This window comes from Camelus dromedarius, chromosome 26 (assembly GCF_036321535.1).
Source record: "Camelus dromedarius isolate mCamDro1 chromosome 26, mCamDro1.pat, whole genome shotgun sequence".
Classification (NCBI taxonomy): Eukaryota; Metazoa; Chordata; class Mammalia; order Artiodactyla; family Camelidae; genus Camelus; species Camelus dromedarius.
In genome coordinates, this window is record NC_087461.1 from 317,688 (window position 1) to 344,140 (window position 26,453).

The 26,453-nt window shown below is 48.6% G+C and overlaps 1 protein-coding gene across 8 annotated transcripts in view; it reads right to left on the reverse strand.

The window, feature by feature from the left end:
* Nucleotides 1-26,453, reverse strand: part of DIP2C (disco interacting protein 2 homolog C) — a 274,349-nt gene that overhangs the window by 167,123 nt on the left and 80,773 nt on the right. The window contains exon 1 of one of the 8 annotated variants that reach the window (XM_064479270.1): nt 23,633-23,778. The exons of the other annotated variants lie outside the window; for them this stretch is intronic. The gene's annotated coding sequence lies outside the window, so the exon portion shown is untranslated. Of the gene's footprint in view, nt 1-23,632; nt 23,779-26,453 lie in introns of those variants that run through there. 8 annotated transcript variants of the gene reach the window in all.

The window sequence follows — 26,453 nt, forward strand, 5'->3', positions numbered from 1 at the left end:
GGAGTTCAAATAAAAAAATTTTGTCCCACTGGCTTTGTACCACTTTAAGTTAAAAAAAGGTTATTACCATAGCATAGAAAGCAAGCTGATATAGCTCAAATCAGATTTCACGAAAGAGTCCAACAGGTTCCTTCATTTTGTTTACTCTAGTTTAAAAAAAAAAAAAAAAGTTATACCAACTGCTCTTTTGCAGTTTTGCTGGTAGAGACCCAACATGAATGAGAACTATCACTGTGGAAGTAAGCCTGGGGTGAGGGTGGGAAACCCTGTACACACAGAGGGTTTTAAAATAAGTATTTCACCTAAGTTTATTTTTCATTATGTAATAAAGAACTTTCAGACAGACTGTTCTATCTCCATGAAGAATGTAAAGTGGACTTCATCCTAGTATTCTATGAAAAGCCACAAGAACGAATGGAAGCAGAGAAATGGCAAAGTACAAAGTCAGCCAGACCAGACGCTAACAGACACATTTAGCCCAGGGGACCCGGAGAGCCAGGAGAGCATGGCTTTCCACAAACTGAGCTGTCCGTGTGGTGAGGGCACCCATCACTATAATGACGCTGGCCGTGATTCAGGAGGAAGCGTACTAAGCACCAGCACACTTCACATTCACAAACCCACCTGCTTTGAAACCTACACAACCTGAGTCCATTCCGTAAGGAAGAGCCACAGTCCCAGTCCCTCCTGTTGGTGGTCAGTGTAAACACACCAGGCTTTGTCGGGAAAGAGAGGCTGCAGCCAGAGGGTGGTAAATGGGTTTCAATGAAACTATTTCCACCTATTTTCCAGTGGAGAACAATGGGGCCTGCCTCAAGGACTGGGGTCAGTTCAGAACAGGTCAGACCAGCGTACGAGGTCCCTCGTCGTGGCTGTTGTCTCACCACTCCCATAGTTGGGGCTCCCTGGACTGACCCTCATGAATTAAGGAGCCTGCCTCTCCAGAACAGAAAAGTGCCACCTCCTCCCCCTCCTTAACCCTTAACTGACCCATTCCCGAGGCCTGCTGTCCTCAGCAGCTGCCAGCAGAGTTAGCAGTCCCAGGAGATGGGGGTTGGGGGCAGGCTCCTGCCCAGCTCCCCAGCCACTGCTGCAGGACAAGCGTTGGTCAGCTTCCCTTTCTTCTTCTCTCTGGTCTCTACACATCCACAAGCAACACAGGCTGCCGCGTGCACCAGTGACAAACACAATGACACACGCACTTCTGAGAAAGTCACTGCCCTAAACTAAGCTCTGCTTCATAACCCAAAAACCCACTCTCTGGGAACCTCTCATTTCCTTAATTCAGGAATAACCACAAGTCATGCAGGCTCCAACACAACCAAAGAAGGGAGTTCTGGTACCCCTACAGACTGGACAAAATTTAACTGCAAGTTCTTACCTAGTAATTTGAACATAAAGTCATTTCTCAAAACATGCCTGTTTTAATGAGCTACATTATAGGCTGAAAGCATACACACACAAACCATCTAAGGAAAACTCTGTGCTTTATTTCTTTTTCCCTGTGAATAAAAACAGCTTGCTGGATTCGTCATCCATCTCCTTCTTCTGATAAGGGAGAAAACAAAGAGAAATATTTTCTGTTGAAACACCCCAAACACTCATTTTAAGACAACGAGAGGTTTTCCCCTAGTCTTCCTGGAACTTGATACCCATGATGGCTTTTTCAAATCAATGTATAAGAATTTAGAAATATGTTATTTCTTTGCACCTCTATTTTTTGTTTCCATACAGGTAGACACCAGAGCCCTTAAAACAAATATTTTTCAGTTGTGAAATGTGATTTTTCTGTTCCTAAATCATAAAACGCTGCATCTACTAGGATGGTAACAGAAGGGCAGCTGTGGTGGCAACTAAAGGATTGTTTACTGTCTAAACAAGAAAATAAAATGAATAAATATATAATTTATAATTAAATTGTAATAATAAAATTTTTCCCATTTATTCCAAAGCTCTTTACTAGAGTGAAGGGTTACAGAAAGTGCTGCCAGCCTGATTTCATTAACATGTTCATCTCACTGCATTATATGTGGTAAACTTGACAGATATGTGAAAGCACAGTTGTGACTAAATTAAAACTGATTTTAAAAAAATAAAAAATAAACTGGGCCAAGAACTTTACCTACAGTATCTCATTTAATCCTCACAACAGTACATGATTGTCATCATCCCCATTTACATATGGGTAAACTGAGGCTCAGAAGAGAAACTTCCTTGCCTGAGTTCCGTCCGTATTATGGGCAGAATAGGTCTCTGGACCCTATGCTCCTATTTCATCTTTCCAAGTCTGAGCAATAAATTAGATCTTAAAGGATGCTCTATGCTGCTTTTTCATTATGTCTTATTATGGGGTGAAAAAAAATAGTTAAGTCTTACTGTTATTACTTATTAATTGATTCTAATACCAGCCCAAATCAGGAAGGGGTATATGACAGTACTTTCCTTCACTAAGAGACCCTAAACAATTCCAAATAGAACACAGCATGAACAAGGATTTACTTTGCCCTAACTTTTTTAAACCGTTATAAAGGGATACTTTTTTAAACACGAACTCTTTCTGCTAGTGTCTTGCTCTACTCCAGCCTATTTAAAAAGCACAAAAACGAAGGAGAGGATTACCATCCTCTGGAAGTAGTAAAGCTATACAGAACAATGTTCTTTACTTCCTGTCTGGCATGTAAACCCGTGTCTCCAAAGGCAAACAATTATGTGCTGCAATGCTTTGAGCACCTTAACATGTGTCAGAGACACTGTCATCTAAACCAAAACCTGAGTCGCACAAATCTAAGAAATCAACAATTCTGAATGTGGCCTGGTGACGCCATCCCCAACAAGACCTGGAAACTATCCCGCATCCCTTCAACTTAGGGGTGAGCCCTCCAACAGCCAACAGTGGCGACAATTCCTACTTTACACCTGTATGGTGTTAACACAGTGCTGAAGGCAGGGGCACACTTCAAGGACTCCTGAGAAGGAGACTTGTCTGCAGTTCTCAGCTCTGTGCAAACCTTTCACTCTCCACCAAGACCATCCCCACCTAACAGAGCAGGGAGACCTGATGCCCCTGATGACGATTTACTGAGGAGAAAGCAAAACACCAACAAAGTGAGAAAAAGTTTCATCCACTTAATGTTTTCTATTCTTAATTCGTTAATTCTGTTTACCTTCCATTTAAAAGCAGTAGGTGTACGTGTGTACTTGCATGAAGGTATCAGGATCCAGTCTCCAAGCTCCATGAGCTTCAGAGCCATGACAAGAAAGGGTCCCGGGCTTACTTCCGCTGAATCAGTTCATGACAGACCAGGTCAGAGGGCCTGCTAGACACTTTCCGCCCACACCACATGAGTCTGCAAGTCTGGGAACACAAGGCCAGTGACAACCATCCTGGCCACCCTAGAATCAGAGACAGGAACACACGGCACTAAACACAGGGCAAGAGGCAAACAGAGGAACCAAAGGCTAACCCATCTGTAATCCCCTGAAACCCGATCCAGCTTCTTGGCAAAAGGGAAGCAGAAACGGCATTGATCATCTATCCCTCCAAGAGCTGGGCTCCTTTTCTGCTCAGGAGTCACACAGCCCTTATGCTCACAGGCAAGACTACTTCACTACGTGCACAAAGTACTTTCCGAATTTCACTTTAAATTCTCAGAATGGGGACTACATCTAGCTGTCTCCCTTAAAGAGCCCCCTCTCTTGTGGGGACAAGAAAAATCAATTGAGAAAGAGGTATCAAACAAAGGCCGTAACACACAGCCCACAACTTAAACATTAAAATTTAATTAATACACTTTAAGTTGAAGACGAATAGTTACATCCTAAACATTTAAAAGCCATGCAGCCTCTGGTGGGAGAGGAGTGTGCAGCACAAAAGGCTAGTTCTGTGATTACCCAGCTCAAATAATGGCTTCAAGTTCAAGGGGAAGGGCAGGTCCAAACTCAGTGCTTCCTTGCCCAGAAGCTGCCGGCTCATTTCCGCAAGGGACGGAGCAGGGGCCCTTGTGTGGCCTGTGGCCTGCGGCCAGCAGCCCCATGCCCCGCACACCCCACGACGTACCAGAGCACCCCGAGAACCCCGCACACTTGCACTCCCCTACACCGCGTGCCCCCACACACCCTGAGCCCCAGAGCCCTGTGCCCCTCGCACTCCGAGCCCCCACACACACCTGCTCCCCCTCACATCCCACACCCCCCACATGGCCCTCCCCCCACACACACACACCCGGAGCCCCAGAGCCCCGCTACCCCACACTCTGAGCCCCCCACACCTGCTCCCCCTCACACCCCACACTCTCCACCCCCGAGCCCCACACACGGCGGAGGCAGAGGCGGCAGGCGGGAAGCCGCGTGCGTGCTCACCGGGACGAAGGCCCAGACGACGCCGACTCTCAGGCACCCTCATGCCGGAGGGCAGATGCCGGCCCACGCGCGCCGAAGCAGCCCTGGTGAGGGAACTGCCGATGGATCTCCTCAGGGGCCACTGGGTCTGCAGCCCTCAGCCCGCCTCGTCCCTCCCGGGCCAGAGGCTGGGCGCGCGAACCCCAGCTGACGGACGTGGTCCCGCAAACGCCCACCGCCCTGAGCAAAGCGGCGGGCCTCCCCACGCGGGGCTCTAGTGCGCGGGCCTTGTTCTTTCACCTCCGGAGAGACCGGAAGGCTCGTCACACGTCCTCTCACGGTGGTTAAGACCCTACTTTCTCTCACAGTAACCCCGCGGGGCTGCAAACCCGGAGGAAGCAATCCCGCCAGTTCATCCGGCAGCGGCCAGAGCGCACGCTCCGTGGGGCGGGGGTAGGGGGTAGGGCAGTGCACGTGAGTCCTAGAGCGCATGCTCAGCGGGGCGGGGGGCGGGGCGGGGCGGTGCACGTGAGGCCCAGGGCGCATGCTCAGCGGGGCGGGGGGAGGGGCGGTGCACGTGAGGCCCAGGGCGCATGCTCAGCGGGGCGGGGGGAGGGGCGGTGCACATGGGGCCCAGAGGGCATGCTCCAGACAAATGCACCTGCGAGGCAGGGGCTTGCTGGGAATAGTGGGAACGTGTGAGGGAGGCGTAGGCGGGGAGGGTATTGGGAACACGTGCGAGGTGGGTGGTCAGCTGCAGGCAATCAGGCCTGTGGAGTCCAGCTCACATGAGGAAAGGCCTCAGGCAGTATGGATGTTGAGGACTGAATGTCTGTGTCCCCCAGATTCAGATGTTGAATCCTAACTTCTAAGGTACTAGGTATTAGATGGTAGGGCCTTGGGAGATGATGCAGTTATGTGGGTGGAGCCCCCTGAGGGATTAGTGCCCTGATAAAAAGAGACCCCCACAGAGCTCCCTCCATGTATCAAGACGCAGAAATGCCATCTGTGAACCAGGAAGTGGGTCCTGCTCAAACAGAGAATTTGCTGGTGCCTTGAACCTGGACTTCCAGCCTCCAGAACCCTGAGAAACCAACCTGTTACACCCCCCGTTTGTGGTGGTGTAATAGCAGCCCAAATAGACTGAGAAAATAGCCTGAAAGGGAAAGGATGAGAATAAAAATTCTTATGGCTTCAGACAAAAACAGAATTTGGGCAAAGACTGACAAGACCAACCTAGAAATTGCCAATCTACATGTAGACAGAACTAAATATAGCACATATGCAGAAAATGACAGGTAACCTGTCACCTTAGAAATGATCCTGAAGAACCAAACATAGATCAGGTTCAGCATCCCAAAGTCTTTCAGGCACTTTTATTTTCAATAATCCTTGAGTGCATAATTCTATAAAACCAAGAATCACAGCCTTACTAGCTCCACAGACCAGAGATTCAGCATAAGGTGATGCACACCCTAAAATTCTGATCATAGGTTAAAGCAGAGGCAGTGAACATCAGGTGCAGTCCACAGGGATGCACGAAGACTGAGTAAACTAGATACTTCTAAACCAGCAACACCCTAACTTCCTCTGGGCTTACACAATGACTCTCCAAGGCACAACTAGAAGAATGCCATTCAAACCTGAGGGGTAATTACAAATAGTAAATGCAAGGCCAGTGATAACACCTGTGGCCCTTAGAGAGCACTTGATCTACACCTAAGTACACTAATCGCCATACAAAAATGTAGGGGAGAAGGGCTCTTGTTTCTTGGCTTTGCATTAAACATTCCTAACTGCCACATGAAGGGGAAAACAACTTGCTCAACCAGGAAACAAAGCTCTTTAAGAGACCCAGAAAGCCCCAGGGAGACAATACCCTCAAAGAAGGGTTATGAAATAAGAAGCAAAACAAAACAAAACATTGATACCACGATAGAAATGGCCCTACCACTTGAGAAAGGCTAGTGTTTCTACTACAGCTACAAGAGTAAAATAGGCCCAAGGTCCAGCACAGCACCCCAAACCTATGTGGGGTCTTTCTTCAATTTTTTTCTAAGTTTCTACCTAATTAATTCTCAAAATGTCTCTAGGAGAGAAAAGAATTCAATTGTATTGCACTTCTTTTAACAAGTAAAGAAAACGAATGCACAGAGGTAAATTTCCACAAAGGTTAAAGATAGGGGTCAAGTACAGTACTGTATTGTTACAACTGTGAACTTTCTTCCAAATTCATCTAAACTGGCATGAGAGTAGAGTGCAAGAATGTATTACACCTATGAAAGTAAGTCATGTCCAAAATGGCGAACTCTTTACCCAGAACCTGCACAGCCAGAGCTCTGAAAGCCTGTACTGGAAGCTGCCAGTGTGACCAGCACTACAGTGATCTGCTCAGGGTCATGCCCCAGCCACTTGAAGAACCCAACCACATGAGAGAGGCTCAGGACAGACTAGCTCTCTAGTGAAGTATGTTCTGTGGTCATCTGTATCCAGGCAAACTTCCAACACCTACATGATCTCAACTGCTCATCACAAACTCATCCACTTGTGCTGAACTGGCCAGGCTATGGGTTAATGTTTGCAACTCATATACTTGTGTGGTTCTAAAAAAAATTTGGAACAAGAACCCCCAAGATCAGTTTCTGTTTACATAATATTTAGTAAACAAATTTTCACAAGTAAAATTTCTGCTGTGAAACATGAATTTTCAGGAGCCCTGACGAAATACAAAATGCACACAAATCCACAGAAAACTTGTATTTAGCTTGGTTCCACATTCCAGCCACTCCAGTTCCCAGGAACGTGTAGGTCTCAAAATAATAATAAGGTCCCATACACTAAAAGTAAGCCTTTGGTCCCGTTTCACAAACCATAAAACACTGCCTTGAAGCAGAAAAAATCCACACCCCCGGGGGCTGGAGGATCGTTAAGATCATGAATTCTAAAGCCAGACTGCCCAGATCTGCCTCCCTGCTAACTTGAGACAAGTGACCTTAAACTCTCTCAACTCTAATTTCCTCACTAGTACAATGTGGATGATGACAGTACCTCCCTCCTGGAGTAACGGGGGATAAAATGCTGTCAGCGTGGAACTCACCAGGGAATGCACAGTAAGGGTGCCAGCCATGTGATTAAGTACACAAAATCCACATCAAGGATTTACCAAAAAACAAACAAAAGACTTACCCTTCTATAAAGATCACTGCTCTTACCCACCTTTGAGGTATTTAAACAACAAACACTGTTGAGTAGTCATGTGCAAAGGACTTGGTCTGTGACTCTCCAACTTCTCAGGAGAACCCCTGTCATCAAGCCTTCTCCACGTGACCCCTCCAGTCTCCAACCCTAGCCATGCAAGATGATGACGGACTAAGGGCTAGGGCTGCATGTCCAGGATTTAAATTACACACATTAAGTCAGGGAAATTAGTGCTGCTCAAACCTCACCGTGCAGGTGACTCACCAATGATCTTGTCAAATGAAGATTCTGTCTTCATGGGTCAAGAGCAAGACCTGAGGAACTGCATTTCCAACAAGCTTGCCTAATGCTGCTTTGGGGTGAGGATGGGGGCTTGAGTGAAAACATCACAGGAACTAGAACTAAATTCAGGGTTGGGGGAATGGGTTGCCTGAGCTCAGGCTCCTAGACCCTCTTCTCAGAGAAATCTATGCCTAGACCCCCTCAGGAAAGATCCTACATACAGAAACTGCCCTACAGGTAAGGTCCCCCAGGAGGCAGATCCAGACACACAGGTTTCATGACCCCAAGTCCTGGCCACTGCAAAGGAGGAGGCCAAGGCACTGACAATCTTGAGCAGACAGGTGTGTCTGTCGTTAATACCCTCAAGCTGCTGGTCAGAAGCCTTCTCATAAAAAAAAAAGACCAGTGCCTACCAGTCCCTCCAAAGCCACAGGCTCACACGCAGCCCAAGGCTGAGGCCCCCACCCACATCACTGACAAGAGCCCCTCCCAGCTACAAAGCTGTGTTTGCATCACACTCCAGAGCATCAGGCCAGCTGCATGCCCCTAGACTGCCCAGTTCACAGTCCCACTATTTGTTTTTGGCTTTTCTTTCAATTCAACACATCAAAACATAAGAATAAAATTCAACACAAAGTTATACTAAGGAAATCAATTTTTTCAGAAAGTAATTTAGGGTAAATTTTCCTGGAATTCTGCTGTTCCTGTTTAGAATGATTTTTTTTAGTTTGTGTTTTAAAATTAGCTTTTATTATGCTGTCTTCCCAATCTACTAAGACTCCAGAAAAAAAAATAAAATAAAATCATTATGAAATCCAATTCCATTTTATGTCAAGTCAGAAATATGTTTTGTGAACATTATAGAACCCTGATTAAACTGAAGACAAATAAATGGACAGATATTTCATGTTAATGGATCAGAAGTAATATTGGTAAAATGTTCATACTACCCAAAGTCGTCTATTTAATGCAATTACTATCAAAATTCTAATGCACTTTCCATAGATGTTGAAAAAATAATCTCACAAAACCACAGAAGACCCCAAATAGCCAAAGTAATCCTGAGAAGGAAGAACAAAGCTGGAAGCATCCTGCTTCCTAATTTGAAGCTATATTACAAACTTCTAGTAATCAAAACAGTATGTTTTTTGGCATAAAGTCAGACGATTGACAAATGGAACAGAACTGAGAGCCCAGAAATATACCAAGGCATCAACTAATATTTGACAAAGCAGCCAAGAACACTCAATGGGGAAAAGATAGTCTCTTCAACAAATGGTGCTGTGAAAGCTGGAAATCTACACACATAAAAATGAAACTAGACCCCATCTTGCCCCACTCACAAAAATGAACTCAGATAAAAGACTTAAATGTAAGACCTGCAACTATAAAATGCTTAGAAGAAAACACAGGGGAAAAGTTCCTTGATGTTGGTCTTGGCAACAAATTTTTGGATAAGACACCGAAAGCACAAGCAACAAAAGCAAAAACAAACAAACAGGACTGTATCAAATAAAAAGCTTCTGCACAGCAAAGGGAGCAGTCAGCAAAATGAAAAGGTAACCTATGGAATGGGAGAAGACATTTGCAAACCATCTATCTGGTAAGGGGCTAACATCCAAAATATGTAAGGAACTCATACAACTCAATAGCAAAAATAAATAAATAATCCAACTAAAAGTTGGGCAAAGGACTTGAACAGACATTTTCCTAAAAAGACATACAGATGGCCAACAAATACATGAAAAGTTGCTCAACATCACTAATCATCAGGGAAATGCAAATTAAACCCACAATGAGACATCACCTCACACTTGTTAGATGCCTATCAGTAAAAAAAAAAAAAAAAAAAAAAGTGTTGACAAGGATGTGGAGAAAAGAGAACCCTTATGCACTGTTGGTGGGAATGTAAATTGGTGGAGCCACTATGAAGATTCCTTGAAAAAGCTAAAAATACAACTACCATATGATCCAGAAATTCCACTTCTAGGTATTTAACTGAAAAAAATGAAATCACTTTCTCAAAGAGGTATCTGTACCCCCATGTTCATTACTGCATTATTTACAATCAGTGAGACATGGAAACAACCTAAATGTTCACTGACAGCTGAACAGATACAGAAGATGTGGTGTATATACACAATGAAATGTTACTTAGTCATAGCAAAGAAGGATATCCTGTCTTTTGCAACAACATAGATGGAACTTTCACTTATGCTAAGTGAAATAAGCCAACAGAGAAAGACAAATACTGGATAGTCTCACTTAGATGTGGAGTTTAAAAAGGCAAACCTCATAGAAATAGAGAGTAGAACGATGACTGCCAGAGGCAGCCACTGATCTGTTCTCCATTCCTATGGTTTTGTCTTTCCCCAGAGCATCACGTGGTGGCACTATACAGAAAGCATTGTTTTGAGACTGGCTACATTTACTCACCTGGTGCCATGGGGGGTCATCCAGGCTGCCATGTGCATCAATAACTTGCTTGTTTTTACTGCTGAGCAGTATTCCGTGGTATCGATGTACCACGGTTTATCTAGTCATCTTTTAGGGGAAAGTAAATAGAGCTGCTATAAACATTCAAGTACAGGTTTTTGTTGGTCATCAGTTTTCACTTTTCTAGGGTAAGTATCCAGGACTGGGGACTTCTGGGTCAAGTGTTAAGGGCATGTCTTCTTTTCTAAGAAACTGCCAAGCTGATTTCCAGAGTGGCTGCACCATTCCACACCCGCCAGCAATGCACAAGTGTTCCGGTGGCCCCCACCCTCCCCAGCACTTGGCGTTGTCACTGTTACCTTACACCACTTGAGTAGGGCATCTCATCATGGTTGTAATCTGCATCTCAGTAGGACTAGTCACACTGATATATCGTGTCATACTTATTTGCCAACCTTATATCCTTTGCAATGAAGCATCTGTTCAGGTCTTCCTCCACTTAAATTGTTTGTTTTCTTAGTATTGAATTTGGGGAGTCCTTTATATATTCTGGATATAAGTCCTTTGTAGAATATGTGATTTGTAAATATTTTCTCCCCATGTGTAGTTTGTGTCTGCATTTTCCTTAACAGTATCTTTTGCAGAGCAGTTTTTTCATTTTGATGAACTCCACTTATTTTTTTTTTTTTATGAATCATAATATCATGTCTAAGAACTCTTTGTCTAACCTCAGGTCAAGAGTTTCTGAAAGTTTCAGAGTTTTACATTTAGAGCTATGATCCATTGAGTTAACTTTTGTATAAGGTGTGTTTCTGTTTTACTCATCTGGATGCTCGATGCTTCCATCACCATCTGTTGAAAAGACTGTCCGTTTTTCACTGAACCACTTTTGTGCCTTGTCAAAAGTCAACGGCCATCTTTATGTGCTTCTATTTATGGACTCTTCTGTCTATTGACCTATGTTGATCCTGAGCAAATTATAACTTACTACTTACTTTAGTAAATGTTTCTTTGTGGAAAAAAATCTGTCTGGAAGCAAGAACAAGCCAGTGATACTCTGTATGATGTTATTCTTCTTGTAAGGAAGGTATGAGGCAGCGCAGCCCCAAGACAGATCAATGCTTTAACGGCTCCCAGGCAAGTAAACATATAAAACTTGAACACGTCTAAGGGGAAAGCAATTCTTTTCAAAATAGCTTCCAAAGGCTATCAGTGTGACACAATTTCTCCATAAAAACTCCAACAATTTAACAACAGAACGACATTCATAAAGAACTACTGAATATACTTTAATTAAACTTATAACACAAATGCATCCTCAGGTTAAGATGGTTGGATCAACACTGACTAGATAGTAAGTGCCTTCAAGGTGCAGCACAAACAGGTGAAAAACTAGGGCTAGTTTCCAGCAGGGAGACCCCACACAAGGATCTAATCTGCTGGAAAAGCAGACACTCTAAGTGGCAGATCATGAGAATGATGCTATGACCACAGTGAGATGGGCTAAGCTTAGGACGAGACTGGTGGCCCAGGGCCTGCACATGGAGGCTTCATACCAGATGGCTCTGGCATCCATTAACGAGGGGGCCCCATGTTGGGGCCAGAGCAAAAGGGTACATAATTGTTGGGGGGAAGCATAACATTAGTGCACGGTGCAAAGCAAGCATCTAAATATCACAGTGCCTCGTGGGCCACACTGACCCAACAGACAGGTTCCTGCAGACACCCAGGCTCAGTTATGCAGCCCTGGAAAGGCTGGAATTACTAACTCTCACACTGATCAGCCTCTCCTGGGGACAACCCTCGGGGGACTCAAGGCCCCACAGCTCCTTTCCCCCAAGAGGTGCAGTGAAGAACTTGGATGCCAACTCCCTCTTGTGGCATATGCCCCCTTCAATCCGGTACACCATAAACAACACATGTTCCAGCTTTGATTCATTCAGATCTAGGTTAAACAAGACAACACACACTCTGACCAGCGAAGAGAAGGGTCCACTGCAGTCTGTAAACAAACAGAGAAGAAAGACGCTACTGTCTAGTCTATGAGGCACACAGTCCCTGCGAGTTAGATGGGTTTTATATTCCATTTCTTTGCCTTCAGAGTACTAGAAATCAAATTAAAAATAGAAGGAGAAGGAACCTAGAAACTCAACAAAACAAATGAGAATCAAATATCTGGCAGCAGTCATCTTGATGAAGTGTTTATTAGAGGGGGAACATTCCTACCTTAAGGCAGAAATATACACACATCAGCACACACCAGCTAACATGATGAAAATGTTAGTTTGCTGAATCCTCTTCACTGCACCACCACAAACTAGCACAGAACGAAATGCTGACCATACAGTGCAAAACCCCACAGGACAGCCACGTTTGGTAACACACACACAGAAGGTATATATTCAAAGTGCTGTCCCTTTCAAAAGGGACCCACAGAAAATTCTCCTTTCATTCCAATGAATTAATGGCATGGCACCAAACATTTCTGGAATGTTCTTTATGCAACTTTTCCTTCCATCTAAAGTGGCCTAACAAAATTCACAAAATTCTTTGAGCTGGGAAAGACTTCAGAGATCTCCTTATTTAACCATAAATCCTCTCTGCTCACGTAGGAGGTAAAATAAATGATTCCCAAACCAATGGTTTTTTGATGTGTTGTACCTTGTGTCTAATAATGGTACATCCTCATCTATGAAGGGTTAAATTTTGTAAATAGTCCAGGGTGAGAGAGAACTCTTTCTGGAATTAAACACCAGGTATGAATACAAATTAATGTCCCTGGCTTTCCATATATGGTGGATAAACTAGGCAAAAGGAATGACAGATGGGAGGAAACTGACTCCTGTGACTCAAGAATCTGACTCCTCTGGGAAACTGGACTTAAAAAGGGAGCAAACTTTGGGTGTCATAGGAGGGGCCGGAGCTCAGCCAGCACTGCTCGTCCTCCCCAGGGCTGGAAGCGCAAACCTGGTGCCCGAGGGACCAGCTGCAGGGGTGAGTTCCTCGTCACCCCCTGGACCCTAGGGGAGGGGAGGTGGTGTAAAACCAGTGCCTTCCTGTTCCTTCTGCTCATCCTCATCTGTACGGCAGCCCCTCCCAAAACTCCATGGTTCCCAGAAGCAAAGGCAGCTGCCTTCGTTGCCCCAGCCCTTGCAGGTCCTATTCTGGGGGCTCAGTAAACAGCAAGAGCTCCCTGCTCTCTGCCCCTCAGGCCACGCCCACTTCCAAGGTCATCTGCAGGCATCTGACGAGGGTCAGCTTACACGCAGAACCTGGGCAGCCAGAAGAAAATGTCCTCTCCTCAAGCTGGGTCCACCTGGACCTGCAGCCATTCTCCCTGCTTCATTACCCGCTAACTACGCCTCAGTCACAGAATTCCTGCTCTGTCCTCAAAGGGACCCACAAAAACCATCTACAAATGGTATGATTCAAGCTGAAAAAAGTGTCCATTTGAATCTTTCACTGGTAAAGATCAACACTGCAACAGGGACTCCATGCACATCACCATGAAAAATGAAATAATTAGTTTACCACCGATGATGCGGGAGCCTTTCCATTTTTTTTAAATTGAAGTATAGTTGATTTACAGTGCAGTGCTAGTTTCCAGTGTACATCATAGTGATTCAATTTATATGTTTTTGTGTGTATATATATATATATATACACACACATATATATATACATACACAAACACATACATATGTATTCTCTTTCATTATAGGTTATTACAAGCTATTGAATATAATTCCCTGAGCTCTACAGTAGGGCCTTTTGGTTTTGCTTTTCCATTCTTGGTATAATTTGTAAGCCGACAGCCACCACCTGCAACCATCCAGCCCTTGCTCAGAATCCAAACTTCAAGAGCGATCGATCGTTACTAGCAGTTGGTAAAGGCTTCCCCCGGGCCCTGAGACACACCCTCCTGGGCCACATGCAGAATTGCAGCAGGAGACACCGAATGACCAGGACGCACAGAGACAAAATGGCACCAGTTACAGGAATGGGAACCATCTTACAAAGTATCAACCAATAAACAATGTTTGCCACAAAAACTGATAATAGTAAATATATTCTTTAAATTTAATTGAATTTGTTCCATGATTTGCAAATGACACAGGAGACATCATAAAACTAGGCCTACTGATGATTATGTAAGTCTTTAAATGCCCTTGAACTATTTCTGTCCCTTCATATTTTTATACCAAATAAGCCTAAGGTTAGAGAAGTATAAATAATATCCCTGACAACAGCTGGGATGTCGCAAGGACAGAACTTACACCCATAGGGACTGACTGACCCGTTTCCCTCCTTTCTCTGTATGAAGACACGGAAGGAACTGTAAGCGAGGCCTGAGTGTGCACCTGCCCAGTGTCCCTGAGGGTCCCTGCTGCTTCCCTACACACGCCCTGCAGGGCAAGGATGCCCCTCCTTCAGCCTCGCCCTGCAGCTCCGGAGAGCTGACGTCACCCCACGGGCCACAGCAGGCCTCCTCCCCGGACCCCCCTGCACCCGCAGTCATGGCAAGGCTGGAAGAAGCTGACCTAACAACCAGTCATCCCCAAGGAAAACTCCATGTGTCCTTCCAGACAAGGGGCCAAGGCTGCCAGGTGAATCAGCTCAGGGGTAGGGTTTTGTTCTTACGTGAAAAAAAGACAGTGGTGTTTGAGCAGCACTGACTCAGGGATGCCACAGGCGGCCTCCCATCTCACCCCGACAAGGGCAGCTGGAGCAGGGTCCCTGCCTCCCAAGATGCCAAGAGACCCTAAATTGAGCAAAAGCCTTTGGTTCAGGCCTTAAATCAACGAGCATCACAATATGGACTTTCTCTTCCTTGATCCAAAGCGCCACCCCGCAAAGCACACACACAATTATGACACACACTTCCCCTGGATGACGATCAAACCCCATCAAGGCACCATGGGGACACAGCGGAACCTGGGTTCCTCGTCCCCTCCTGCCCCCAGCCCCTGCTGTGCCTGGAACCGCCCCCACCCCCACATCCTGACCCCCCTGCTCTGGTCTCAGAGGCTCCTTCCTCAAACTCAAACGGGCTTGTGTTTCACTTTCTTAAGTGTGAGAATACCCAGGGGAGAATCTTCACTGCTATCCAAATGTGACAGCACGTAAACCGAGCAACGTGCCTGCAGTCAGGCGGAGAGTGGCTGCAGGCATCCTTGGCATGGCTAGTGGGTTTGCAGTTTATCTCAAACTGTCACTGGCAAAACACCAGCCCAGGGATGTCTGCCTTTCTCTCAGAGCAGGCTCCCCCATGGGCACTCTGCAACGCCTTCAAAGTTTCTGCATCAGAGGCAAGCGTGATCCCATGTCCCTGCTTCATAAAGCAAAGTGACATGGCCTTGTGAAACCAGGACCCCAGAAATGAAGTACGTGAAGGAAGGACAAGCCAGCCCAAATCAGGCTCCACAGACCACTGCCTCTCCTGGTCATGAATTGGGTTCAGAGAGCAGAAGCTGACTTCTCCCTGTGGCAGGACAGACAAAGGCCACCTCCCCTGACTCTGGGATTCCAGCAGAAGTGACGCTTCACTGAAACGGTTAGAATTAGCAGCCACGCACACAGAACAGGCAAGGACTTACCAAGACGCCCTGTCTGAACGTAACACCTGGCAAAAACAAAAGGTAAAGCACTTCATGGAAGGATCAGCTTATTCGAGAGGGAGTCCCCTCAGTATCTATGAGATCCTCGAAACCAGTCTCTCGGCCAGCTCCTGGACTCAAGAGGCACATCCCACACCATAGGACAGCAAGACCAGGATGGCAGAAGAGGGACAAAGCCATGTCAAGGCAGTCTCATCACCCTCTTCAGAGCTGGAGGGAGGACCGCACACCAGCTGACCGCCAATGGCTGCTCACCAACAGGTCACCCAGGGCCACACAGAAGTGCCATCCTGAAAGGGCTGAAGGGACCTCCAGGTCATGTGATCCAGCTGCCTCATTTGACAACCGCGGGCCCGTGAAACACAAAGTCCAGCATGAAGACTTCTAACCTACATGCCCTACCTCCTCCCTACCCACCTCCCATAGTGTGCATGAACAGTGAAGAAATACGAACGCCATGAACTTCCAAACAACACATTTAGATTCCAAGCATAAGATGCAAGCTAAAAACGTAAAGATAAATGGTAAGAAACTTTGGAAATTAACCTAAAGACTGTTCACTGAATACCCAAAGGCAAACGTAATCTTCTAAAAGGAGATCAGATGAATTCAGCCTCAACTATTTCTGAAATTTCACTGAGTATCTGGTGGGATCTACTTCCTTCTTCTCTTTTAACACGATTAACCCAACAACTAGTTATTTCATTTCAGGGAAAAGGCTAAAATCATTTTTAAAGGCCCTACCACAAAACACTTACTGTTCATCTGCTTTATAATAAAAGGGGTATTCAGCTTCAAGCGTCTACAACACGGGTTTTGTAAAACAGCGTTTGTGTGAACAGACACGAGAACATGAAGAGACCCTTGGCCGGAGCTCTCAGAACCCGCAGAACACGTTTCAGCAGCAAGAGGAAAAGGCTCTACAGTGCAGGTCACCTGGAGATTCCTTGTCCTCATTGCGAAAAAGCCAAGTAAATGCCCCGCGTTCACCAGAAAACAAGGGAACACATCCCTCAGAAGAGCCGTGGTTTCTGCTTCTTTCTCATCACCACTGACCAACAAAAGTCTGCACGGTAATCCCAACACGTCCAGCCTGTAACGCCCCAGAAATTAGGCTGAAGAGTCTACCAACTTGGAGATGTTGTTTCTACAATCCAGGCGTGGGCTCTGATAGAAGAAAACACCTTTCATTACTGTGAATGAGGACGCTAACCCCTTCCAGAATTTTCTTTAGGGGGTAAAACCATAGTTTGTGGCAGTTAATCACACCCTTAAAACTTCACTGTCACTGCAGAAACTGGGCAGAGACGCACGCCCAAGTTCTCCTCTCAGAGACCAGCCTCTTCTTAGGGCTCAGATGTGAGTATGGTGGTTGTCTGGTTTTTAAGACGAGAAGAAGGGGCATTTTCAAAGCATAATCAAACATCTTTTTCATGCAAAAACAACACTCGTAAACAGACAGTGCTACCAACTTGCCTCACACAGGTCAGCCCCAAAGCCAAACACTGCAGAGGCAGCGGTACAAGCCCCGCTCAGGGCGCTGCGAGGGTCCGCGTGTGCCTGCACTCCCCGGGCTCCGGTGGACGGGCAGATCCAGCCTGTGACCCACTCCCAGGCAAAGGGGTGCGGACCCCTGCTCTCAGAGGAGTGTTTTGAGACACAGCCCGCCGTGGTGACATAGGACCAGAGGAGGGAGGCGGAACTGAGAGGGGGCCATTTCATCACATGCAGTGACCTGAGGGCAAGAGGAGCAGCAAGCTGGCGGCCAATCTGGAGACCTTCTGTGTGTGAGCAGGGCTGGCAGCTCTGAAGACCATTTCCAAACCCGAGTGTCCACAACACCTACACCTGCTGGTCTCAGACCCCACTGACCCCAACATCCAGGAGGAAGGGCTGGACTAGGAAAACAACATTCTCCGAGGGCAGAGGTGGAGGGAGCAGTTTCAGCACAGAGCAGGCAGTCCTAGGGGAGACGGACCAGAGCCAAGTGCCTGGTGGGGAGCCTGAGGCTGACCGAGGGAGGAGAACGCGCTCGTGGGGGCAGGCGGCCAGAAATCCCTGAAACCCACCCCTCTGGCATCACCACAGTCAGCATCACTTGGGAACTGAAGGTCTTGGTAAACCCAGGGCTTGGTCTTGTCACTTCTACCTAGTGCTTTTGGTCCTTGGTAAATGCAGCTCAGAGGACCCAGGGTGTTGGGTTCACAGCCAACACTCCAGGTAGCTGCACTTCGAGTATCTGAATAATGAGCAGACTGTCACAATTTGATGGCATGGCAGGAATATTCAACACTGAAGGGTTTTAGGCAGGAGTCAGGGTCAGGAGTCTTCAGGGACCTTGCTTCTGCCCAGCACGTGGAGGTGCCAAGACACTGTCACAACAGTCCTACACAGGGACAGTGGGCAGGATCTGGTCCACCTCCCAGGACATGTGTGATGGCCAGGCAGCAGCTGAGACTGACGGGGCTTCTGGGAAGTACCGGGTGGACGCCACTGCTGTTCCAAGAGGTGGAGAGGCGCTAGGAGCAGGCGGGAGCACCTCGTGTCCCGGCTCAGATGTGAGCTGAGACCCTGGGTTCCAGCCTCACTGTGCCGAGTGACCCCACCCCCACCCCAGACTTGCACAGTCCCCGGGGCCACACGGCCGCTGCTCCCAAGCAGAGTTTTGCTCTTTATTTAACTTTCATTAACTTGCATTTGAATGGCCATGCTGGCTGGTGGACTGCCGGTCCCACTTGGCCTACCCTCCCGAGGCCGGTTTCTCTCCTATCAACGGGTGAAGGGCACCAGCCCCCGTGTCCAGAGGATCAAGAAGGTACAGTGGGCTAGTGGTTGGAGACAAGCATGCGCCTGTGCTGCTCTGGGCCCCACATGGCTGTGTTTCCATGGGCCGGGCTGGGGGTCGGGCACTGCCCCCCTCCACGGCTCTCAGTGCCTCCTCTCCCTCCCCTCTCTCATATGGCCAAGCACACACTCCTCTCCAGGACTCAGGAGATCTGTCCCCTTTACCCAAGACCTGCCATGATGGAAGAGAGTAATGCTCACAGGACAACATCCATGAAAACAGGGAAAGTTCCCAAACTGCTGTCCCTGAAGTGCTGCACCCTGAGGAGCAGCTGACGTGACACTAGGTCACCTGAGGCAGGTGGAGCAGACCACAGGCCAGGCTTCCTTCTCAGCCACCCGGAGGAGGTGCCTGTGCTGCGGACTGAATGCTGTGTCCCCTAAAAACCACATGTGGAAGCCCCGGACCCATGTGATGGGGCCTCTGGGAAGCAATGAGGTCGTGAGGGTGGAGCCCCACGATCAGATCAGCGCCGTTGTAAGAGGATGCCAGAGAGCCGACTTCAGTCTGTCTGTCTTGGTCTGTCTGTCCCTCCCTCCTCACCACGTGAGGACACCACACGCAGGCGGCTACCCACGGGCCAGGAGAGCCCTCACCAGAACTGGCCACGCCAGGGCCCTGACCTCCAGAACGATGAGGAACGCCTGCTGTGTGGGGCGCTTTGTTACAGCAGCTGAGCTGACTGTGACGCCTGGAGGGCCCTGTGAGTGGGGAGGCCCCTGACCCCAGCGACGCCTCCTCCCCGGCTGGCCACGGCACCGCCACACCAGGAGCCCCAGCTGACCACAGACTCCTCCTGGATCCTCTTCCTCCTTCTCCGACGACACTCTCCTGGGAGCAGGGAGGTTACTTCTTAGGCAGGTTCTGTCATAATCTCCCTTCTTCCATTCTTTCCACCCCCAGAGAAGTGCTGCTAACAAGATAAACAGCTGGAGGCCCGGCAATGGCTCAGGGCCGAGACACTCTGCACCTGGGGCCACTCACACCTGCAAGGGCTGAGCTACACAGCCTGGTCTTGTGACTACTCAGCAAAGCCTGGAGGATAAAAACCAGTGCAGACGGGCAGACGCCAACCGGCACACAGGAAAGCGATTCCCCAGACTGAGTCTGGATGGGATCCCTCCCTACAGCAAAGGTGGGTAACGACTGTGAACTTCGGTTCTCCAAGGCTCATTAAAAGGTCTCCCAGGTGTGACCTTCCTGTATGACAAACAGCATCTCAGGCAGCAGCTTTACCAAAACACAGGCACGTTTCAGATTAACATGTGAGGCTGGGCTCTGTGGGAAGCATCTGCAACCTCTCATGTGGCCCCAAATGAAGTTACCACTTTGTCTGCTTTACTTCATGTGCCTGAAAAGAAAAGAAAACAAAAAGGCTGGCTTTTTTCAGCCAATCACCTACTTTATGCTTACATATTTTAAATTATAACAGTTGATTGTTTCTCAGACAAACGCTATACAAATATAACTAATATCATTATTACTACTCCAAATATTCAGTCCATTTCCAGATAATCAGGCAACAATAAAAAATAAAGCTATATTAAGGTTTACAACACTCAAGAATAATAATTTAAAAATACACTCATGCTTCAAAAATCACTATTCCTATTTTAGATGCCAAAACGCATATGAGAGAAGTAGAAACACTCTTGATTTTTAAAAAATCTTACATGGAGATGACCACTTTTTTTTTAAATTTTAAGAACTGACTGCTTTTAGAACTACAACAGCTTATGGTTCCAGACCAACGCTGAGGATTGGCCCACTCCGTGTCTCTTCCATGTGAAGCTGGAAAACTAGAAATACGCTTTCCAGACCCAAGGGTTCCCCATGGGCTCAAACACGTCCGAACGCAGCGGGCAGAGGAGTCCCTCCTGCCCACTCTGGCTGGTCTCTGCTGAAGCCACATGTCACGTGGAAAACAAATGTGAGCTTGGAAAGGAGAGACTTTATTTGGAAGCCTTACTGCAGCGGGGAGAGGACACTCCTGGCACCGGGGGACAGAACACTGTGACCCCAAGGCCTGTCGGCTTCTGGGGAGGAGGGGAGGAGTCAGCAGGGCCGGGAAGGATGCATGTGGGGGTGGGACAGAAGGAGGTGGGTCAGACACGGGTCAGGGGTGTCACCGAGGCCAGCCTGCTCCAGGGGGACCCTGAGGAGGGGCCGCACGGCCGGGGCAGGGACCTGGAGAAGGAGAGGAGCCAACAACCTGCTCCCACCAGTCAGTGCAGAGCATCACGACTTCCCCTGAGGCACAGACGGGACTGGGAGGGCCTGACGGGCTTGTGCTGGGTTCCCGGGGCAGCAGGGCCTCATCCAGCTCTCATGGAAAGGGGGTCCCCTGTGGTGAGTGAAGGGGGCAGGGGGACCCTCAGCCATCCTGCCTTGCGGACTCGGGGTGCAGGAGCGGCACACATCCCGACAGCCCTGGGTCCCGGGCCTCCTGCTGAAGTTCCCGGAGGGTTCTGAGTGAGCCTCGCCCATGAGTCCTCACACCTGCCCTCACAGCACACAGAGGCGGCCACAGTTCTGCAACATACACACACACACACACACACACACACACACACACACACACACACGACAGCCCCGACGCTGCCACAGAAACATCACCCCACTGGTCGCGGCCCCTCAACGGGCCACAGGGCTTCCCGGACTCCCCACGGGGTGCTCGCAGAATTCCCTGGAAGGCGGAGGAGTGTGGATGGTGCTCTGGAGCCTTCCTCAGCCCACTTCCCACCCCACGGTGACAGCGGTGGTGGCGAAACCCACCAGGCAGGCTACGGGCGTTCACAGTGCTGACGTGAGGGCGGTTTACTCAGGAGCAACCAGCCGGGGCTCGCCCTGCCCCCTACATAACGAAGCAACAGCAAGCAAAACCCTGCCCCAGGGTGCCCTACACACCCGTCTGCTTGGGAAATGCTTCACGTTCACAGTCTAAGCTCCGCCATGTCAATTAACGTACGAAATCTACGCAAACGTTATTTGTTACAAAGCACATAAATCACAAAAGAAGAACATGCAGCAGAGGATGCAGTGTTACTGCTCCAAACAGTGAAGTGGGGGATTCTGCGTCTCAAACCTCAAACACGGATCAGCGCTCATCTGGGGCCTCTTCTGGCTCTGAGGTTACTTAATTCCTCATCCTCACAAGCAATGCACAATAATCCCCCAGACAGATGTGAGCGAGTGTTTCCAACACAATATACATTATTACCAAGACCAGACTATGTGACTGTAATGTCATTTTCTTAAAGGCCCAAATAACAGATCCAAAGAAGACACACTACTTCTGTCCAATTTTCTCTTCCACCACAGTTTATAAATACCTATCATCTCCTAGAAACCACTTCTCACTATAATTTAAGGCATTTGAAAGGCTGATACAACATGGTCGTTTCTAAAAGCTCAGAGACAATGAACAGAAACGCTATATTAATTTCCTATTCCTGCTGCTGTAACAAGTTTACAAATTTAGTGGCTTCTGACACCACAGATTCACCTCCTGCAGTTCTGGAGGTTAGAAGTCTCCCTGGGTGAAGGTGAGGCAGGGCTGCCTACTGAGGCTCCAGGGAGAGTCTGTCCCTCATTCTTTCCCAGCTCCTGGAGGTATCACACCACCCCGACCCCTGCCCCCAGCACCACCCGGCCCCTGCCCCCAGCACATTCCCTTCTTTGACGTGGACCCTCCTCCTCCCTCCAGTAAGAACCCTTGTGATGACTCAGCTCCACCCACATGACCCAGATCACCTCCCCATGTTGAGATCCTTAATTCAGTCACATCTGCAAGGTCCCCTCTGCCACGGAAGGTGATATATTCTCACCAGTTCTGGGAATCAGGACGTGGACATCTGGGGGGGGGGCATTATCCTGCCAATCACAAATGCTGACAAGTAAAAATTACTTATAGAATGTCTGTGATTAATTTTCTACTTAACTTTCAAATTTAAGACCCAAATATTACATCACATGACAACCACATTAATCATTAACCAGTCACAGGATGTCAACCAACATGACTTAAAAAAAATCAGCCAACCTTTAAGTACTGAGGGCCCAGTGTATCTCCAGAGCTACGTGGTGTAACAGAGAAAATGTGGGGGCACACGCACACACACACACCCACACCCACAGGCATGCACGCAGACCCAGACACACACACAGTCGCATTCCCCTAACAACCCCAGCACATTCACGACAGAAGACCAACGCTTGTGTCACGGGCCTAACTCCCCTATCACCGGGCTTTGCTCTCAGAGTCACATCAACAAAGCGATGTTGCGTCACAAGAGGAAACGGTAAGGACACGTCCAGCTGTTCTGACTCACTGCTCTAAATTGAACATAGAGCAGCTAAAAATATCAAAAGACAAATAATGATTAGAACAAATTTAACAGCCTCCCCCAACTTCAGGTTTCTATTCAAGCACTTGAGCTTTTGTCTCATTATACGAACTTTTCAAAAGCAAACTCCAGAATTCACAAGATGGTAACCTCTTCTGGTGGTGGAATCAGGAAGAAATGGGTGGAAGGCTGCTCCCTCAGCCGTCAGGAGCTCTTCTTCTGCAAAATGCCCAGAGGGAGAAGGGGCCCAGGCTCTTTAAGGTCACTTCCAGTCTGGCCAGCAGTCCCGAGGCCCGAGGTACACTGCACCAAAGCCGTTACCCCAGGGAACTAAGCACCCCACAGCAGCTTTTCAGAATTGCTTCATACCACCTGATGCTGAATTCAGAAACAGCGTAAGTTGTACTTTCATCTTTGAAATAGGAGGATCGTTTTTCCCCCCAAAACAGTTTCCCTTTCTCTGAGATGACTTGGTGTCGTCTAAGAGTGAGCGTATTGAACACGATACCCTCCGTCCCTTGACTCATCAGAAGATGACATCCACCACCTCTCCACTACCAAAACCTTACCTGATAATCCCACAGTTTAGCCGGGCTCGAAAGCATTTAAAAGGGAGTAAAAATCCAGCTGCAGGTTTGGGTGTGACACAAAGCCCTGTGCTGTTTCCACCTGGGCTGCTGCTGGCTCAGCTGCAGCCAGTGCCCGAGGGAAAGACAGAAGCCCACAGGCTTGTCCCTACAGCTGCCCGGGCACTCCCAGAGGGGACCAGGGCCCACAAGTTCCCACTCACACTCCCCAAACAGAACACAAACAGCAAACGGGGCGGGGGGGCATGCAGGGGGAGGGGCACTGGGCCCCGGACCGACAGACGTCAGCTCAGTCGGTTCCGCCTGCTTTCTAAGCCCTTGGCCAGAATCCCCGGCTTTCTGCCTGCCACGTGTCAGGCAGAACGGTCTGTCCCCTCACTGGCCCAGCACAGCCTTTCCCAAAGGGGCCCCAGAGCCCCCCCACCACAGTCCCTAACACGTCCCCTCCACAGAGCCTCTTCGGATTCAGCAGCAGAAGAGCTGAGCACTTCCTTTAATGTCACTTATTCTCGACAAGAATACATTCTATGCTTTCTATTCAGTAAAAGGAACACAAGCAAGGTGCCTGAGGGCAGGGACGAACCCCGCCTCCTACTGTAGGGCCCGGCCCCTCCAGCCCCTCCATTCTCAGCAAACGCCCATCAGGTCGGTTTACTGTTTCTGATATTACGTCCAGAGGCTAAAGTGACTTCAAACAGCCCGGATCCGCCCACACGACCAGCCTCACTCCTCCTCACCCACACCAGTGGCCCCACCGAGAGACCCCCGCCCATCCTCAGCACAAAGGATTATGACTCACATGCCTGCTCACTGCTTGGAACACAGGGGCAACTTCCAGGAACTTCCAGAAACAGAAGAGATGCTAGTGCTCCAGGGAGCCAGGTATCTGCTCTGCAAAGTCAAAAAGGGCCGCTTTCACGAGGTACATGGTTTAGTTACTGAAGGAAATGCTTCCATGCTGGTTTCAAACTTAAATTTGGAATTTTAAAGGACTGTGCTCTCAGCAGGTGTGCACTTGGAGTTGGTGGCCGGAGGGACGGGGTTTAGCCACATGCTTTCCCTAGTCTTGCCTAAAATGCAACACACCACACCTGTGCATTGGGGTCAAAGGACGGGGCTCTGGAGGGTCAACAGCATAGTGGTGGCTCTCTCATCTGGGCAAGAACACTGCTCCCACTTTCTACAGGAAATGGATGCAAAATTTCCAACAAATGAGTGAAGAGCTCACAAGAGATTTCTAATTCTGTTCTGCGAGAACTTGAAAGAGCAGGTGCGTGGGGAGAAGTGCACCTGCTCCCTGCCAGTCCCCAGGGGGATGGGGGGGTGGGCCGAGCCAGGACAGCTGGGCAGGCACCAGCGTCTCTGAGCTGGAAACTGGCACCTCAGGGCCCACCCAAACCCAGGGACTCAGAACTGGGCCCACGGGCAAGTCTCAAACATTCAGGGTTCCAACTGACCGGCATCAGGGCCTAGGGATTCCCAGGAGCTAATTACAAGAAAACACCCCATTCAACATCTCCCTCCATGGTTCTGCTCAAGCTGCACCAGGAATGGGCACTCAGTTCCTGAAAACTGTCCCCAGACAGGACACATCCCAGCATGGGGCCGGCTGAACAGCCAGAAAGAAACCTTAGCTTTCCCACCAAGTAAAGTTATGAAATGACTCCTGTAAAGGATGCCATCCACCCCCCAGATAGCCCACGTCTGCACATTTTGCCTCAAGTGAAAGAGGCCACGAAGGGAAAATGCATCAGTAGGGAGGCCCATGGCCTCCTTACTAAACTCTCCGGGCAAGGCCCCCAGACCAGCCAGCTAGGGACCGCCTGCTTGTCCTGTGACTTGCGTGAGGTCTGCGCACGCCACTCCTGCAGAAGGTGCACACCTCTCCCTCACGGAGAAGATTAAAAACAACGCTCAACCTCAGCTTCCACACCCACATAGCACCAGCTCGACAGACACAACACTGTGGTGTAACCTGTGTGAGCAGTCTCTCATCCTGGCATTGGAGTCACATGCCCACCAGACCAGGAGAGGCCGGCACCGTCTGGCCCGGGAACCGACTTGGAGGAAATCAAGGCACCGAATGGTCCCATGGGGCTATGTTCTTGGCAGAGCCAGATCAGCAAACAGCTGCGTCAGCATCCACCTCGACAGCTTTGATTTCTGCTTCTTTTAATAAATGCCACTGTTTCCAACTCAGGATCATTCGAAGAGGAACGTAACAGCAGGTACTCAGAGCAACCACAGCATCGGCTACTGAATTACAATGCCACACACTCCTAACGAAAGTGGACTTTACAGCAAGAGCTGTGGCCTGGAAACGGGGCCCACCAGACCCCTTCCCGTGTCTGCCTCAGGTCACAGCCCCTGGAGGGGAGAGGCCTGGACCCTGGCTCGGTGATGCCTCCACGTCTGCCCTTCACCCACCCAAACCAGCCCCCTGTCCCTGGCTAACTCCAGCCTAAGATACTCAGGGCTTTTTTTTCCTGCATTGACAGCCAGGAAGCCTGGGTCATCCCAAACCAACGACTGCATTCTGAGCTGTCCAGCCCACGGCACCCCGACGGTCACCGGGGACCAGGAAAGCTAACTCAGCAGCCGTTCCCAGGAGATCTCATTTCAAAATGCACGCAGGTCTGAATTCAGATTAGAAACCACACATCTTTTTCCACACAAATAGCACAAACAACTATTCAGCTTCCACATCTGGCCGGGAATCAAAGCTGAGTCCCACCTGTGCCCACAATTCAAGATCAATTCGACAGGGAATTCTGCCATTTTCCCTCAGTGTGCAGTGTGGATG